This window comes from Acromyrmex echinatior, chromosome 1 (assembly GCF_024713525.1).
Source record: "Acromyrmex echinatior isolate Ae372 chromosome 1, ASM2471352v2, whole genome shotgun sequence".
Classification (NCBI taxonomy): domain Eukaryota; kingdom Metazoa; phylum Arthropoda; class Insecta; order Hymenoptera; family Formicidae; genus Acromyrmex; species Acromyrmex echinatior.
This window is the reverse complement of record NC_141852.1, coordinates 14,328,946-14,345,382: the sequence shown is the minus strand read 5'-3', so window position 1 is coordinate 14,345,382 and position 16,437 is coordinate 14,328,946. Positions and strand designations below refer to the sequence as shown.

The window sequence follows — 16,437 nt, the reverse complement described above, 5'->3', positions numbered from 1 at the left end:
TCTCTCTTGTTTCCTATACGATTTCTATCTCTCGTTTTTTTTGCATCGCTCGCTCTCGTTCTCCCTCTCGTCCTGAACTCGTGGCAGGATCAAGGATACCGCGCGACAAGAGTACTCAGGAATCTTTCCTGAATATTAGGTCACGCTCACGACGGTTGGCAAATTCCTCGAGCGAAATGAAAGGCGCGAGTCATTAAATAAATTTTGCCGCGGTCCTTGAAGTAGCCTAAGGATACATTCACGTAGACTAATTTTTCGTGTAACGCATATTACGAACCAATCACGTTCCGTCTTTTATTATACGAATTTGGAATATTTTTATTGTTACGCAATATACGTTACGTGGAAGATATTAGTTATGTGAACGCAGCCTTATTAACGAGCTCGATTATTATTTGCATTACACTAAACTTTATCACACACAAAATGACATAAGCTATGACAAGCACAGCAAAGGCCGCTGGTTCAATTATTATCTTATATATTATGACTTGATACAGCAGCCGAAATATGTCATTATTTGAAACTCTCAATGTATGTAATATCAATTGCAAAGTTTAATGTATTTTGTTATTATGTGATTGAGATTTTATCGTTCAACTTCTTTTTTGTTTAAACTTCTTATTTTATATCTGTTTTTATGCAACAAGTTTTACAAGTTGATTCTTATATCCCTTTTTTTCATTTTGTTATTATTATCTTTTCTTTATCTTTTCAATATGGCGTCTTTATGCTCATTGATCCAGATGTCTTATACTACGCTCATGCAGCTTATGTCATTTTGTATATGATAGGCTTAAATGTTGTTATACATAAAATTAGCAAAGTTAACTAAAAATATATAGTAAATATTTAATAATGATGTCATGTTATTTAATAGCATACACACGTATCATTTTCAAGTTATTATATATATTGTACCATATAGATACTTTATATAAAGCTATCGTTTTCAATGTGTAATTCAATATAGTAGTAAGTATGTGACCGAATTTATTATTAAAAATCTTTGTACGAGAATAATTTTTGTCATCGAACGCGAAATTCTCCTCTCTTAGCCCTCTGGAAATGATGGTGGATCAATTGGATCAACTCAATTATAAAGTTCTAGATAAAAATGTCAAATAATTCAATTTTTTTTATAATATGTTACATTTATGTTACACAAATTTGAATGATTGTTATTAAAATAAATCCTCGTCAATGTAAAATTTTCATTATTCATTCGCAATCTTCAAACTTCAGTGCAAATTTTTATATTGTTTCGAACTGTATAAAAATATGAAAAAATTACTTGTGAATTTAATAATGAATTTTTACCATCATAGAAGTTGAATTTATTTTACATATTTTTTACATATTTTTTTACAGATCTAAATTTATCTCACAGAACTCACAATCAAAAAAATCTACCGTATCTTTGAAGATACAACCTTTAAAGGTCTTAAACTTTTAAAGATCCAACATTGCCGGCGGAAGATTAATATTATATTTTAATATGCATTCTATTTTATACGAGTTATATCATTTTCGTTCCCTGAAATTAATGCTTTTTGAATTATCATAAGATAAATAGAATTTACAGACGCAATGTCAGTAACTGTGTTACAGATTTTGACATCAGTGGAGGGTTAAAAAAGTAGAAGTCGTTCGCATCCAGACGATATTCTATTTCTGGATATCCTTCCGATTTACAATATGCAAACGCACGATATTTCAAAGTCATGTCACAGGTGTGCCAAGTCCAATTCAGTGATCAAATTTCTCCTCGCAGAATTTTTGTTCTTTTACTCAAATTGTTTTTTCTCTCTCGTTCTAAACTTGTTTGCAGGATCAAGGATATGTATCAACACTTGCACTAGCTAGGAATCGTTTCTGAATACTGGGTCACGCTCTGCGGAGTTGGATAAATTCCTCAGGCGAAATGAAAGGCATAGCACACACAAGCCGTTAAGTGAATTTCGCTAGTGCATGTGATTCTTAGAATAGTTTCATCAATTTTTACAAGAATAATCGTTAATTGACTGCTTTTCTTCAATGTTTCTGCCAATGTACTTTAATATTCAATCTGCAATCTGGGTCTTTTTTATTATTCCATTTTTATTTTTAAAAAAATGTAAAAAAATTCAAGTTACTTTGCAACAGAGCTGGGAATGTATTTAAAATACTTTTATTTGAAAAATAACATTTGTAAGACAATTGTATTTTGTATTTTATGAGAGAATATAAAAATATTTTGTATTTTAGTATTAATAATAATAGATTGAAAATATTTTGTATTTCAAATACTAATATTGACACAATCAATCGTATTATTTGAATTATAAAACACAAAAAACTTTTAATCTTTCGATTTTAAATATAAAATACGTGATACTTTCATGTATTCCACTGAAATAAAAAATACAAAATAAGTACAATTTGTACCAAATACTTTCTTAACTCAAATATTAAAACTTTTACAAATAAAACTAAATAAAACTAATAATTTTTAATAAAACTTTTAATAATAAAATTTTTATTAAAAATTAAAATTTGAAAAAAATGAGAAAGAAATTTAAGAGTAAAATTTTGTGCCAAAAAGACTTAAATTGCAGATGAAAAATTAACTTTAATCTCGGTTTAATTTACTCTTTATCTTTTTCTAGTTCTAAGAAAACATAAAGAATAAATTAAACCAGGATTACAGTTAAATCAATATTGATAGAAATGGATTCATGTATGAAAATCTACGTTTCAATTTCAGCATATAATCATACACTTCATATACACACACACACACACACACACACACACACACACACACACACACACACACACACACACACACATACACACATTCGTTTTAATATTTATAATCGATAATTTATATGCAAATTACATTTTTCTCATATTCATAACACTTGGAAGGACGTTATGAATATCAGATTTCATTTATTGTTAGCTTGACCATTTTGTGAAACCCAATTTATTTTGCGAAAAAAAACATCGGAATAGCAGCTTCAAAATTACTGTATTATTTTCTCAAACGATTGTCAAGATTGAGGTTGATCGTCAAATGTGAGCTATGATAACTCATCTATTTTTATATTTACTGTCAAACATTGTTATGTTGCGAAGTAGAATATTCGCGATTACGGAAATTGTCGTTCCTTGTCCTTGAAATACCTCTGTGAGCACACCATGATGCAGGCAAAACCAATTGCAACTACTGTGCCACGCAATAGATTTTGCTTTTCGAACAGCGATCAGCGAAATTGGATAATGCTACGAGTGCGATGGTATGACTGACTCGAGTTTTGTTCATTTCCCTGTGCATGTTTCGATCATCCGATACGTTCGATTATATTCCACGTAGAACTTTCAAGTCTCGAATTTTATTGGAAGGTTCAAATATTCACGAGCCGCGCATGTTTTACGCGTCGATCAGTTTGTTTCGCTGACGTTTCCTTCTCTCAAGTCCCTCCTGTGAGTCAACTTGATTTCAAAAAATAATATATTTATTCCAAGACGTGAATATAAAAAGATATAAATGTATCAATAATTGAATGTGCCCATGTGATTGAAAAATCAACAATATATTTGTCAATAACAAAAAATGACAAAAAATTAAATATTTTGTATCAAAATCAATAATAAATAAAACATAATTTTGATTAAATTATTGTGAAAAAATTGTTTATTTCAATTGTTTGTCAGAGACAATCATATTTTCATTCATTTTCTTATCATCTTCAGCAAATAGTATTTATATTTTCGAATTGTTTAAACTATATTTGTATTGTATTTATCTAAACACGTAGTGTGTTTCTAATTGTAAGAAATTGAAAATTGAATTAAAAAAGTACATTTTTAAAAATTCAATTATAATAGTGATACAATATAGTCTAATATCAATGAAATATCAAATAAGATAAAAAATACTATATGATTATTTTTTAATCACTGACAAAATAAAATTTTATGTGGATATTAATTCCTTTTGTAATGCCACTAATTAATAATCAATAATGTATATAAAATTGGTCATATCTTCTCATTTATATATATAGTTTGTCGGTCAAGGACAATTTACTTCATGAAACGATAGGCACCCTAAAATATGGGACCGGTGTATTGTTAAAAAAAGTAGCATAATATTAATGATAAGATAGAACTAACGATATGTAAATAAATTCTAGCCTAAACATGTTCCTTTACGCTTCGAATTAGTTACAAAATAGCTTCCAACAATTCCAACAATAAAAAATATATCGGAAATTAGAGTAATTTGATATATGAAAAGAATGGTTTTGCTGAAATATTAAAAAATTTAGCTAGCTACAGATCTAAAACTAATTTTATTTGTACTATTAAAATTATGTAAAACATTTAAAGTGGTTACTAGAATGTTAAATCAAAAAGTTGCAGCATTGTTGCATTCATCAATGTTTAAGCGTTCTACATAATTATTTTACTAATCCAACTAAATTATTTTCAGATCTGTATCTAGCTAAACTTTTAAATACTTCAGCAAAGTCATTCCTTCACATGTTTTATACAGAGAAAAGATTTTAGTGTACATTCCTTAGACATTCGCGCCCATAAACTCTTGTCTCTTTTCTTTTTTTAATTCGTAGTTAATTACTGCTTGCTGCTATGCACTGATTGCGAAATACTCCGAATGTCCTCAGTACCTCTAAGACCACAAATGTCGCAACGCTCAAACACAACCGCCATTCCTATTACCCCCAGGCTCCTGCGAGTCAGAGAAAGCGCGGTGCTTCTGGCACACAACACATACATATAGAACATATAATATTTCTTTCCTCGTTTACTCAAATCAGCAGAAGAATCCACCGCTATCTCCAAATTTCGTGATGCGTGATTACATCATGCTGCAAATGAATTCTCGGTGTGTATACGCATTATTCAGGAATACACTCAGTCTTTCATGAACATGAGAGATCGTCGTTCACGCAATTGAAGGCACAAAGTTTGCCTTCAACGTGCCAACATTTATCCGGCCAAGCACACACTCATGTGTGTTCTCTTCTGCCTTCCCGTCCCTTCTCTCTTTCTCTCTCTCTCTCTACATCCTCCTCTCGATAGGACGCCGCTATTATTCGCAATGGAGAACCGGAAATGCTCGATCACTTTCTACTACTGATCATGTTCCACGTACCACGTTACTCATTGATCCTGACGACTATAAATTGGGTCGCCTAGAAGCCGATCGTGCACATCGTGCTATCAGCAGAACTATAGAGAAAGCATAAGATGGACGGGAAGTTTCAAGCACAGGATACGCGCGAGTAATATTCCGATTAGGATGACTACCAGATCTATATATTTCGATTTAACGTTTAACTGCGGCAGCTGTATTTAACTCTTGACCGAGTTATATCCAAGAGTTTCTGATACTTTAATGTAATACTGAGTTTACGAAGCATATTGTTCTCTTGAATCCTTTCGATAAAAGTACACAGAAAGAACTTAATTTTGTTGAAGTATCTAAATTAACTAAGAGAATATTTAACCGAGATAAATGTATTTAAAATACATATAATATATCAACATCTAACTTTGACTGTAATTGATGTTTCTCTTATTTAGTTGATGCATTCATATAAGCAGTCCTGTTTTAAATTAATATTGTCTAATATTGTCTAAAAATTTAGCTAGATATAGATCTGAAAATAATTATGTTGAATCATCAAATAATTACGTAGAAATCTCAAGCATGCTGAAAAAAATTTTAATATTCAATAGGAATCAGTTTGAGTGTCTTACATAATTATTTTAATAGTTCAACAAAATTATTTTCAAATCTGTCTTTCGATTAAATTTTTAAATACGGATCTGAAAATAATTTTATTGGACTATTAAAATAATTATGTGGGACATTCAAGTTGCTTACAAGAATATCAAAACTTTCTTCACAACATTGCTTATCATGCTTGAGTTTTCTACACAATTATTTTGATGATCAAACAAAATTATTTTCAGATCTGTATTTATGTAAATTTTTAGATACTTCATCAAAATCATTTTTTCTGTGCAGATTTTAATGATTAACTTTGATCCTTGTAATTAATAAAAAAAAAATTATTTATTATGAATTATTCGTGGACGAATTTTTGACGCCAAAATGCGTCGCGTCTAAAAGGAAATCGCGAATCTGACGAGATCTGCTTTTACGTCGCAAAATCTGCGCCGGAAGGCTCAAAAAGAAACATTAGCAGCTTCGACTATTTTAAGCGTAATTCGCTGTGATAATTTTAGCGTATGGAAAATATGCCTCGTGTTACACGTCGGCGCGTGGAAACGCTCGAACGATCGAGTCGCGGACTTAATTCTGTCGGTCATTAAAGAAAACGCGGATCGCGATAAGGGAATCGTTTTACCGATACGGGTGTGAATGATGTCTTAACTTTCTCGGATTTGCTTGCCTTACGTCGCACCTTTTACGATCACCGAACGCGGAAAACATTTGGCGTTTACTTTCATTGATTTTATCCGGATGCAGAATGGAAAGGTCACTGACTCGCGTAAGTCACACTGCGATTACCTCTGTCGTCGTTTTCCCGATATCGATCCAGTCGATCTAAAACGCTCATTGATTTAGTCCGGAAGCTTATAGGACCGAGCGGTTCTCATCGGTTTTACCACGCTGTGAACATTGAGAACTATGAGAAATTGCATCGGGAAAAGTGAGGATATCGTAATTCAAACGCGCTATTAGATATCACCCAAAAATCCGAATGGATCTTTCAAAAATAAATGGATAATTCTTATATTAAGTAATCATTCATTATTTTTTTAACGCGACAAAATAACGACAAATTCTACAAAACAGAGATTGTACGCCACAGAATTAATAACTCAAATACGCGTCCCAAAAATTTGAGTAAATCTTCCTGGTAGAAATTAGCAATTTTCTTACACTCATACTACTTTTATTGTAAATACCGTATTTTCAGTAGTTGTAGCAATACTATGTAGGAAATGGACAAGTACTTAATAATAAAGTTTTATTTAGTAGTAAACTGAAACAGAGAAAAAAAAATATACAGGTAATACTAGATCTTCCTAATTATTGTATAGTATTAATAAATTATTATCAGTCATTATTAAACTGCGTAAACAATTTCTTATTCTGTTTTTGTTTAGTGAATAGATTCAAATTTTTCGTATTTTTTTGTATGCAGCAGTAACTATAGACAGTGTTGTTGTTTCAGATTGGGATCTTAAGTAGTTTTACTTCTTAATTATTAAACAGAATTAATATAACTATCCAATAGTTATATTAATTCTGTTTAGTTAGTTAGATAATCAAATGATGGTTTATTTTCTTAACGGAATAACGATAAGACCAATCTCGTGATAAGTGAATATCAATGTAATTTGTATCAATTTACGTCACCGTTATCTCGTAAACAACGATTGTCTCCTTTGGTCGATAAGGATAAAGGCTATCCGAGGCGAGCAATTGCGCACATATAATATTAAACTGCATTGTCAACACCAGTCAGGACTCGTCAAGACGTAGCAGATGGTCTCTTTTACCTAAGAATCGACGACCGTTCTTGGCGGAAGCGACGTCGCGATGTCTATTAAAAAAAAAAGAAAAGAAAAGAAACGAGAAATAGAAATGAGTGCGGCACAACGAAGAATCCGTTCGGATTCGCGCAAACCGGTGGGGATAAATCGCGAGGAAGCAGCTGCTCGAACTATACGATGGCATCGCGGGCGCAAGTTGGCCGATTTCCAGGACATTGTCTCTTGACTGAATGCAACGCGGATAGTCACCGGGCTTGCACAGACCCGGAAGATTCGCCGGAAAACCAGCGATCACGCTCGTCACGCCGTAGCAGCGAAGGGAAAACTCTCGCAGGGCGATTGAAGACACTGACCAAAAATAGGAGCTCTGGAGGTCAATGTCCGAAGCACATCACGCGGGAAGCCGAAGTGTGATATACATTTTTTTTTTCTTTTCTTTCTAGTATTTTGAACGCGTATTGTACATAAACTTTGCCATCATGACGCCGTACGTTTATCGAGCAAAACTCGAAATTCATGAGGCACTTACTCTAGCACGACACATCCAAATTCATAATAATAGCGAATGTTGCAAATTGCAGCACACTTTGCAATTCTCTTACCGAAGGAAATGCAAATATCAAGGATCTTCATTGTAAATCTGAGTGTATAATAAGTGCCTTAATATATATGCGTATATGTCATATAGTTTTTTGTAAAAATAACATTACATAACATAAAAATATGTTTAAATATGTAAATGCACTTTCGTGTATGCAGTAATATGTTATTTTTACACGACAAACTGAATCATACGTATGTATATGAAGGCAGTTAATTATTATATATTTGCAATGTAATAACGAATCGAAAAGGATTCGCACGAATTTTTGTATAATATAAAAATATATCGCTTATTTTCTGTATACAATAACAACAATAAGACACAACTTAAAAAACAAAGTTTTTCAGAAAATAAGTTGATATTAGAAACGATGTCCAGAAAATGAATGAATGTTTTGAATCAATAAAATCTCGCAAAAATAATTTTGATCTAGTTAATAACTGATTGTAGAAAAATAAAAGTGTATGTTCTTTTAAATTTAAAGTATATTCCTTTTTTTTCTATTCCTGTTTTCTTTTTCTGTACACAGAACAGTTTTGTTAATGTAACTATACATTATATATATAGATATATGTATATATACAGATTTGAAAATAATTTTATTAAACTATCAAAATAATTATATAGGACGCTCAAGTTGATGAGAATGTCAAAACTTTATGCATCATTGCTCATCACACTTGAGTTTCCATAATTATTTTGATAATTCAATAAAATTAATTCCAAATCTCTCTATCTAAATTTTTAGATACCTCAACAAAATCGTTTTTTACATGTAAACAACTATAAATAAATGATAATTTTTTAGTTATGTCATTTTTGATTTATGTTATTTTTATGACAAATGAGCGACACTGCCTGCTGGAAAATTTCCAAACAGAAGCTTGCATGTCTCAAATAAATTTCATAATTCTGCGTCATTCATGAATTTTGTTATTTTATTAGGAAGCAATATAGTATCATTGCTGTAAATAATAAGTCGGTGATGAAATTTAGAACAGTACGCACCTTGACATTCAACGTAAATATGTCCCGCATTCCATTCTTGGGCGAAGGCCCATTTGTCACGCGTGCGCTATCACAATGAAGAAATCACGTTTTGTTATTTTTTTCAATATAACATGACCAGCGCACGTGTCGTAGGGAATGGTACATCAGCGACTTTTTTCATACAATACCATTAGATGATCTGAATAAAAACGCTCGCGGCGGTGTTTCCATTTTAGTTCAAATTCAATTTCAAGCAGCAAAATGACTACCTGCCGGGCGAAATGGATTGCCACCGTGCATGTGCACGATAAGATTTGCAAGAGTTCCTGATAAAATGTATATTTATAGAGTAAAAAAGTACTTTGAATTTATGTTAAAACTGGTCCTTGTTTTTTATCTTAATTTTTTAATATTATTTAAATGTTAATTTAACATAATCTGATTACTATTTTATGTTAAATTGACTTTCTTAGTGCCGCATTAAAACAATTATGAATAAATATTTATAAATTAATTAACAATGAAATCGATTAATTAACATAAAAAAAAATAATGCATAAAAAAAATTGTAAAACGTAAAATTTTAAATAAATATGTTAATTCAACATATTATAAATGTTAATTTTACTGAAAAATAGACTTTCAATTTGCTTATGGATTATGTCAGTGCCGTATTCTTTGTGTTAATTATTTAAATAATATTTATGCTACTTTCTAACATCATCTTTCTATTCATCTCATATTAAATTAATACAAAAATTTGTTGTTAAATTTAACACAAATTTTCCCGTGTACTTTTTTAGCAAACAATTCTCCGTGAGTCTCTTTTTAAATCTCGCGAGAATTCTACTCGATCATTAAAAAATGAATTAAGCAAGGCAAAAAGTATTCGGCAAATGGCAGTACGTTCACTCAAATATGGATTACACATTAGCCGTGCTCCAATTTCTCCAGTAATAACAGAAGAATAGCATGCGAGTAGCTTTCCTGCAACACAAAGTACAGGTGCAATTTTGTTCATTCGGTATTATCGACTAACAGCACGTCTTCGAGGACTGGAGCGATCTACGTACGCAAACCGTTTCAGGCATGCATTCAGTTGGTAAAAGATCCCAAAAATCTCAAAACAAAGAAATCGTCACACTAACGTTCATATCTCATTTATATATTTTCGAAAACCTGAATGTTCTCCAACACCCGATGTGTCCCGCGACAGATTGTCTCGCGGCGCGAAAATACACGAAGAATTAACTATTATGCGTAGACAAGAGAAACGTGCCAGACGGAAACTCACGAGGAGACGGAAACTTTCTCGATTAGACGGAGAGGTCCGGTTGATTCCGCGACGCGTTTCCCTAAAGCTCTCCTCGTAGAGCCTTTTTCAGCAGGCATTATGCCAGGAATTCGCTTGGCCAGCGCGAGTAAACGTCCACCACGAAGGCCGGTCGTGGAAATGCAGCGTCGCATGCTGCCGGTGCATAATGGCGATGGCGGGTTTATTCCACTGCGGCACGCACGCTGGCCCGCACTTTAATGTTTTGAATTCGTGCGACTATAGCGCTGACGCTATTAAACCCAGACCCGAACGAGCCAGATGCATCGCGGATGTTTGGTTGATGTTCGAGATTAATCTTTTCACTGCTACGCGAGTGCTGCTACGCGATAACGGAGCTCTATCCAAAGTTTTACAACCCCGTCTGTTATAATATTTGTAACGATTCTTCGTCCAATGCGAAAAGCTTACAAAGTCTTAAATCTTCTTTGAAGACCTAATAAGAGTATCAAAATGCAAAGGGAGGGATATACATTCACTATTCTTTCCCTCTTCTTTTCCTCTCTCCTCTCTCTCTCTCTTCCCTCTCCCCTTCTTTCTTTCACTCTTTCTCGGGAGTTGACAAAATATGGCGGACAATCAAACCTGGCATTTCGTGTTCAAACTCTTATTAGAGAAACAATCTCTAATCTTCTTAACACTAAGACTTTAGTCCTCGATTCCCTATTTATGGAATCATTTCATCCTTATTGTTTATCAAAGTTAAAGAAAGACGTTAATCAAAGTTGAATGATGTTCACGAATGTGAATTGTGAGTATGAATCGGACAGCAGTCTAAAAATATCAATTTTTTATTAACTAAAAAGACCAAATCAATTATAACATAACAATAAAAAAGTGATAATAAATCAAATATTTCATTAATATAAAGGATATAATTATTTTAAGAAATAGAAAAATTTCAGAATTCTATCTGTTATGCAAGAAATATATTATTGTATTGATCTAAAAAATAGAAATAGTCAATACTGACTGCTCGGTACTTCTAGTGTCAACTCTTAAATGCCTCATTATTTAAACAACATTTGACATATAGTATAACCAATCCAATTGTTCATAATGTTCATAGAAATAAACATATTGTAAAAATTTTTTAGATACTAAGGAACATAACAGTACTAAGCAAATGTATGTATCCTTAATGGTCAAAGAGTTATAAGCTATAAATAATATCATATAAAGCGTTAGAAAAACTTTGGAAAAAATCGGTGGAAAAATTAAAAAAACGTTGAAGAGTTAAGTCTCTGAGATTAAAAAAAGGGATGTATTACTATCACTCGAAACTGATAAACAGAGTAGCATTAACTCATGTTTAAAAAATGTGGCACAGTCATATTTAATTATGCCATCATTACAAGCGACTATTTTCTATGTAATTATCGTTCATAGATAAGAAACTTTCCGCAGACTTTAGTGAAACAAACAATTGTAAGATAACAAAATAACAGTAGAACTTCAGGTGACGCTACTCTAATAAAATTTTTCGTGGTTTAATTATACAGGGTGGGCCATCTATTGGTACGTTTTTGAATTTCGTCGTATGGCAACACCGAACGAGCTACAGACCCGAAATTTTGACAGTTTATTAGTCAACCGTCCGCGGCACGAAACAACATGTTTTCTCTTGAAGAGCGTTTTGAAATTTTAAAAACTTATTTTCAAAGTCAGTGCTGTGTCGCCGAAACTGTACGAATTTTGAAAAGAAATATGGGTCGTGATAGAGCACCCACCGAAGGAGCTATACGCAAATTGGTGAGGAAAGTTCGTGAGAAAGGGATGTTAGTGGATGACATTATATTACGACTGTTTTGAGTGAAATTGGCGCCGAGGTAGTCCAAAATGTCATTAATAATTGGGGTGACCGAATGGCATACTGTAAGGCCAGTAGAGGGAGCCACATGAACGAAATCGTTTTTCATTCTTGACGCGGATACTTTTAGCTTCACAACAAAAAAAAAATTAATAAAAAATATCAATGTATGCTCATTTGATCGCATTTTTAAAAACGTACCAATAGATGGCCCACCCTGTAGAAGCATGTAGCAATAAAAATCGAGAAATGTTGTAATGAACATTGAAAGATTTTGGTGAAAATTTAAATTTAATTTAGTGTGTAGCCAAAAATTTAGCTAGATACACATCTGGAAATAATTTTGTTGGATCATCAAAATAATTTTGCAGGAAACTTAAACATAATGAGCAATGCTGCAAAATGTTTTGATGTTCTAGCAACTAATTTTGTTGTCTTATCTAATTGTTTTAAGGATTCAGCAAAATTATTTTTCAGATCTGTATTTAAATTATTTTAGATTATTCAACAAAATTACTCTTTCAGTAAAGAAAATTGATTTTTTGTTGGCCAAAGAATCGTTGCCTGTTGATGTCGTAATAATAAAAACCATACATTCATAGATGCAACAACGAGGTTACTTTAATCGGATATTCTTCGCAATTTTCCTGGTACGTCACAATGAATGATCATGGATACATGACATGACACTAACATAAATGACGTCCGTTCAAGATGATAACCGCTGAAAACCGGAATCTCGCATCATGGCGGTGTCAGTAGATCAAGTCGGCTGTTCTTGGAGTTTATGTAGAAGCAGAAACGATATTCTGCATTGACTGCTTCCAGGAACGACGTCGTGATCGTGCGCTTTTTAACTCGGTGGTCGACAACGACTGCAGCAGTCGAGAGATGTCAGAGAGAGATGAGGAAAAACGCAATTCGCGCCACGCGAGCGATTGATTCTCGCAACGAGTCGTAATTGATCCGGTGAAAGGAAGAGTCGCGAATAATCATTTCCACGATATATACGTGGGACGACTGCACGGCGAAATAATCTCGCGAAACGCAAGATCAACATAAAATCAACTTCCGCCCGCCGCGAGCATTTGGGAAACGGAAACTTTCTGCTACGGAAAATGATTTGACAGGAAAAAAAAATAAAAGGAAAAAAGATCGCTTAACTCTCCATGATAAATTCTCGATCTTCCGTTCTGGAAGATACAATCTTCGGTGCGAGAGAGGTATACGAGCGACGAAAGTCAACGCGTGTAGAATTCAAAAGCCACTCGCTCGACAGCGCGCAATATTAGCAATACTAATTTATTATGGGCTTTATTATTTCTTGGCAGGTTTGTTAGAATCGATTGCAGATGAATTGTTAATATGAACACGCGGGAGACCAATGGTATTGGTATACGTGCTGCGTGTTTTGCTTTAGACTTTTGCGCTTAGCAATAACTTCTACTTTACTCCGATTAGCGCGAGTAAAATTCACGTTAATCCAGCTAGTTTAACGGCGCTCGATCAGAATTGACGTATTTATTGTTCATTTACAATTTGTATAATTTGCAAGTCTTACGTCTCGGCTAAAGTAACAAGAAAAAATTGGTGATTTATAAATTTCAAAAGTATATGATCGTAATAAAAGTATATACATTCTAAAAAATATGAGTATATAAATTTAACATCATGGTTTTAAATCCACACTATGATAGCGTTGATATTAATACCAATCAGTAAGAATTATACAAGATGTTCGGAAATTCAGTAGACTAAACTGATAATGAGTCGAAAAGTCCTCTACCATTTTGCAATTTTCGCAATAGTTAACAAGATATTAATTACTAAAAATTGCTGAATATGGTTTTCAATAATTTTTTTTTCAAATGCTATATATTTTACAGAAAAACTACAAGAGAAAAGTTGTTTATTCTCTTCTAAGAATTTTTTCAGAATTTTTTATCAACTTTTTAGTACTGCATTTTCTTATATTGGCAACTATTTTTGCCAACATGAGAAAATACGGTATTAAAAAATTTTTTTTTAATTCTCAGAATTTTATGAAAAGAAAATAAATAATTTTTGTCTCTTGCTGTTTTTCTGTAAAGTTAATATTTGAGTAAAAAATTATTGAAAACCAATATTTAGCGATATGTGGTAAATAATATCTAGTTAACTATTGCGAAAATTGCAAAATGGTGAAGAACTTTTCGACTCAGTTTAGTCCGCTCTACCTGCCCACGAGCGTTGTTGGTTGAGTTTCCGAACACCCTGTAGGTATATATACAACCAATGCGTGGTATTAAATGCATATTCGTATTTTTTTTTTAAATTGTACACTCTATTCAATATAAGAGCATGACCGACGTAACTTTTAAAATATTTATTGTAAAAACATAAAAAAATCATGTACATATACAATCAGTACTACAATGCTTTTGTACTAATAAGTAATCCAATTACCACTATTTTCAATTATTGTCGACATCTTTGAGACATATCTACTTTCTACCAATTGAAAAACATAGTTTGTTTAATAAGAGCGTGACCAAGTAAACTTTTATTTGGGAATTGCTATATCAAGCATTTTTGAACGGGTAGAGAGAAAAGTTCTTCACTTACAACGCATTATACAGAATTTTAGTAATCTATTGTCTGATTTTACTAGAAAACAATGTATTATTTAACAATGAAAAAAATTTTCTAATGTTAGATGTAATGTTGTAGTCTAGCTAACACGTCATAAAACAAATCAATATAAAGTATATATCATTGTGCAAAATTAATCAGACGATCTACGTGAGTCATGGAAGGTTTTATCAACTTCAGAAATGGATAACTTTTTATCTTCTAAAATAAGAATTAAAATATCCATAGAGATCGCCTGTAATTTGCCAGAACACTCAATAAGAAAATCTTTTTTATTAAAAAATAAACAAAATAAACAAAAGATTTTGATTACATCAATCAGAATTCTGGTTATTTCCAAGAATTTAATAGAGTCAAGCAGAAAATTTTGTTCACATTTTCAACCAGAATTTCCAATTAATACACTCAGATTCTTTTTTTCAGTGAGATAAAACGAAAAATATATCAAAAGTTATATCGGTCACGCTTTTATCGAATAGATCGACAGTACATGATCGCGGCATTTTTATTATGACGTAAAGTCGGTCGTACCCGAGAATTGTAAGATTGATTAGCGCTAATAGCGGTTAATTAAGGTCTTCGGCGTTGTAGCCGCAATGCAGGCTGCGTTCCAGAGAGGAAAAGGAGATTGCTACCTATAACTCGTTAACTGTGGCTGCTGCTGCAAATGTCCTTAACGGCCGATGATTGCCAGTATCTGGTAAACTAAGTCTCCTTTCCCTGTATACCTCGTGTTATAACTGCGCCTACGATCTAGAGTAGAGAGAAAAAGAGAGAAAAAAAAAACAGCAAGTCGCTATTTGCAATCAGAGTTAATCAAACAAGGTTATCGTTGCAATCAAGTGTCTCACCTTATAATTTAAGTTCTTTGAAATTTTCGATTCAAGGTATCTACATGCTGTGTAATTTTTATGTACGCACGTTGCCATAGATCAAGAGCTATTATCATAGCTCGTAATAAAAACGTATTTATCTTTGAGAATGAACTTTAACATTCAGATACGGCCAGCTTGAATTAAATTCCGCGAAATCTAACGCAAGGTATAAAGACAAACAATGAATCCACGATGACGCGGTCATATTTCCGTGGGTTATTTGCTTTCGTAGCCAATTGTTAAGCTGATGTAACTTTGGCGTGATATTACATTTGATTAAATATTCAGTTAGTTTCGATATATAATTGTGTTCCACCTATTGTAAGTAAATAAACGTCTGACTCGCGAACAATTACAATTAACTTGGGAACGATTACTCAATTGTTTTTGCATAAATGATCACCTAGTAATTTTTATACCCCAATTAAAAGTTACTATTATTAATATCAAATGTATTATATCTTTTACTGAAATATAATTTATAATCTTTAAGATATAGGTAGTCTAAAGACACACAAGTTGGTAAAAAGTCGAGTATTCCCCGGAACATTCCAAAAAAAATGTTGATTTTATTCTCTAAATTCTTTGGAATAAAATTTCACTCTAAAGAGTGAAAATTGAGTCAATCCTGAAAAAGAATAGCTCAACTTTC

The 16,437-nt window shown here is 32.5% G+C and overlaps 1 protein-coding gene across 1 annotated transcript in view; it reads right to left on the bottom strand.

The window, feature by feature from the left end:
- LOC105146932 (uncharacterized) overlaps window positions 1–16,437 on the bottom strand; it is an 88,200-nt gene that overhangs the window by 40,045 nt on the left and 31,718 nt on the right. The window lies entirely within an intron of this gene.